The sequence below is a fragment of the Vitis vinifera genome, chromosome 12 (assembly GCF_030704535.1).
Source record: "Vitis vinifera cultivar Pinot Noir 40024 chromosome 12, ASM3070453v1".
Taxonomy (NCBI): domain Eukaryota; kingdom Viridiplantae; phylum Streptophyta; class Magnoliopsida; order Vitales; family Vitaceae; genus Vitis; species Vitis vinifera.
The window spans coordinates 15560770-15565000 of NC_081816.1; positions in this window are offsets into that span (position 1 = coordinate 15560770).

Here is a 4231-nt window from a genome sequence, read left to right on the forward strand (position 1 = left end):
CATCTGCTATACGTAACTGATTCTGGATAGCCAATCAAATTGAGTATTTTAAAAATTCTTTTCAATGCTCCCTAGTCTTGGTTTATTTTTATTTTTATTTTTTTTAATGTAATATAGACACCTTAAAGGTCACATATGATTTTTTGTATGAATTTTGAAGGCATCTAGAATTTTTTTAAAATTTTAGTTTATACATATCATTATTTCCTACCTAGTTCTAGACCTTTTGGAATTTTTGGTTTTTTTTATTAAGTATGGTATTTGAATGAGTGTTTGGACTTTTGTTTGTTGTTCTAAACATCTAGGAGATGTCCTTTGTGCTTTTTTGTGGTCAAATTCATCTTCTTAATATTTTTTTTGGAATTTATTTCTTAAGCAATCTATTCTAGTCATATTTTTGCACTCTAATTACTCTTAGTGTTTAATTCATGATGAATTGATATGGATGTTGGATTTTGTTTATTGTTTGGTCAAGTGATGCTTAGGTAATAATTTAGAATTATACTTGTGATGCCCATATTTTGATTAGTTGGTTAGATGATTATATATCTAGAAGTTGTATGCATGCCTTGTAGGAATATTGATGTCTTTGTGAGTCTATGTTATCTCTTTATGCCCTATAGATACCATGCTTGCTAGGATTTAGGATCTCGTTATTTGTCATTATATATAATTTATTCTAACCTTTGTTATCTTATTGAAGCACATTATAAATTATTTATGCAATTCAAGTATGCCCCTCACCCTTTATCTCTTAATTCAACAAATGTGTATGTTTCATGTGTGTACATCTCTATGTTTAATGTTATTGGTTGTTTTGATTGTTATTTGATTCTTTGACTTGAACGATAATGCGTATTGAGTGATATGATATCTAAACTAACTTTGATGTCTTATAATAGCGCTTGAGTTGCAGTCTAGGTACACACCTTATCCCTCCTTTATACTTATGACTTGAAATGATTGCTTGGCATGTTTAATATGTTATTAAAATTTAGGTAAACACCTTAGCTTTTCTTGGTACCCTAAGTCAATCAATTAATTGTCACACTTCCTTCAACCTAGATAGTAAAGGCCCTTTTAAGGCTTAGAGAGATGTTACATTTTTAAGGTACCTTCCTAATAAGTAACCTAATCCTTGGACCTAGACTCTTTTCGAAGACATGCTTTTCTAAAAGTTTAAAGAGTTATTTTTCTTAAGGTTTTAGTTTCTTATTTTATTTTTCCTTTTAAAAAAATAATAATAATAAGTGGCGATTCTTTTTTCTTTTTATAAAATACAATTTCTCACATAAAAAGCGAGTCTCGCCATCGAGTGGGGACGCATGTGAAAATGTAGGTCCATAATGGTTTCATATGTTACTCCAAGTTCATGTGAGATTAATTTACAAGTTTTTCTCCTAATTATCTTTTTTTACAATGGCATAGTAGCAACTTAGTATAAATGTCTCTCTTATGTGGATGTTCACATTGATGGATACCAAAAGAAGTAACTTATTCATGCTATAATAAAATCATTTACCTTATAATATGGATGAAGAAAGGATCAACCCCCATCATGCTAAGGCTTTTTTTTTTTTTTTTTTGCTTTCACATTTTGGCTTAATAAACTCAATACCACATCAAAATAGGTTTTTTAGTACATATTTCTATAGTTATCCAAAAAGAGGGTCATTTCTAATATGCTAAGGGAGATGATAAGAGGTCACTTTCTTATTTTCACATATTAATTTCGGTAATCACTTTTAATCTTATCAAGAAAGTGTCTTCAATGAATATCTTCATAACTCTCTAAGAAAGGAGAGTTGCTTTAGTGTTATAATCATTTTAAAAGTATCTTTTATTTTAGTTTGTCTTGAAGTTGCCTAAAAGCATAATAGCCAAATGCTTTATGTTTATCTAATCATTTCAAAACAAGCCACATGAACTTAGCTTGGCTTTGGTGCACTTCAACGGTGACTTGTCTACTCCACCATTGATTAATAGTTGGGTCCTAGTTTGATGGTTAAAGATGGAAACCATGACTGGGATTAGACTAGATAATCTTGAGCTTATTTAAATTGAATTGAGAGGAAGGGGTCCCTTTATAGGACCTATTATTATTATACTTTATACCTCTACTTTAATCAATGATATATGTGGCACCATCTTATTATTCATGTACAAGTAGAGTCATCTTATTCAGTCATACATTTTAGTCAACTTATACTTAAGAAATCCTATGAATAGACCCAAGAGGTCACCATTTGAAGGGATGAAAATTTTTCTTTAGAATCAATTTTTCCACTTCAAAAACTCATTTTTTGAGTTTTCTACTTAAGATTGTTTAAGGAGCTACTATCATTCCTTTTAACCACCTCTCACTTCTAACTCCGCTTCATTTCCTCCTTAAACAAGAAATCTAATGATTTATGTAGTTAACCTTCTCAATGATTAACCTATTATAAACATTTTAAAGAATACCATTGAGGTTATAAAGGTATTAACAAATGTTTATGTAGTTATTGATTATAATTCTTATCTAGAAAGAATCAAAGCATATTAAAATATTATATTTTTAAGATAAATTAAAAACAATACCATCAAATTTTCTCTTTGATCCACCTTTCTTTCCTCTTGAAGTGAGGCTTGAATCATTGCCTTAATCAAATTCTCTTAATTTTGACATTATTTAGTATAATTAGCCTCCACCATTATCACCTGCATAATCTTTTAAATCATAAATTAAATCCTCAAAATCTAAAGCTTCTCTCTATTGATAAATCAAAATACATTACCAATGTAATAGGATTTTAGTTGTAACGACTCTCTTTAAAAACACCAAGGAGTTCTCACTTAAGGATTTGATTATTATCTTGCATGTCGCTTTGTTTTTAAAAATAAAAATTATTTTCAGCTTAATTAATCCCTATGGTTATATTAGCCTAAGTTTACATGGGCATTTCTTTATAAAGAATGTGAAGGTATAGATTTATAAGGATAGGTTTTTATTCTTTGTTTTTTGATATATTATGACAGTTATTTAGAGCAAAATTAATTTTGCTAGAAGATTTTAAAATTCTTACGCTAAGGAAGGCTCATATATGGAGCCTCTTTCCATTTTTGCTTAATTTTTTTTAAAACTTCTTCAATGACTTGAATTAATGATATAACTTTTATGGCTTAATTTGGATAGTATTCACATTACTTCTTTTATACTTTAATAATGGCCACTTTTATATACCAAACTCCAAAGCTTCCCAACATTTCTAACGCTATGAGGCTTGAATTTTACTACCAATGTCAAAATATAAAATGGTTGAGTGAAGAAAAGAAAAATAAAAATCCTTAGGAGGATAAGTTATGCTTTGTATGAATATACTTTATATCTTTTCTCTTTAAAATAGAAACTTTTATATAAAAGGTAATAACTTTTATATAAAAGTATAGACTTATCTTATGTCCATAAAAGTTACTTTAAAAAATTTTACAATTTGAGGCAATAATTTTTTTTAATAGCTCAAGTTTTTAAAAGTCGTTACATTTTCAATATATATAAGCCTCCTAAAGTTTTTATATTTTATACAAAAATGATTATTATTTAATATTTTTAAGGACAAAAAACAAAAAGTGTATCCAAATGGACACTTAATTTTCAACCATTTGTTTTTAATTCTATTTGTTGTTTAGATGTCATTAACTCGAACTTTATCATTATCACTGTCATGTTTGCTAATAGAATCTCTCTTTACTCTAATTTGTAGAATTAACCTTTGATAACTAATCATATTCTCATGTGAACATCAGGCCTTATCATAAAGGAAAGTAAAAATATTGATCCAAACATCATTACCTAATGCATTGGAGTTGGAAAGTCTAGTTTGGAAATTATGATGCATTAATAAATTTGGTATATAAGTAACAACTTGCTTATCATATAAAGATTTACTAAGTTTTAAGTGTACCTTGAAATTTATAAAATAGGTTAAACAATTTTATAGTGTATATTGTATGTGTGTGTGTGCGCGTGTGTTTAAGTGTCAATAATTGACTAACTTACATTACCACTTGGTGTTACTTTCAATATAGACCTCCCTAACTTCACATAAGATGACGCTTCAAAAATATGTGGATGCCTCTAAAAACACAATGACACTTGCCTCTAATCTTTGTTAAGAATCAAAATTTACAAAACATGTATTTTACTAAGAGTAGTGCATTTTACAAAAATAATTATGCTTAATAAGCATCA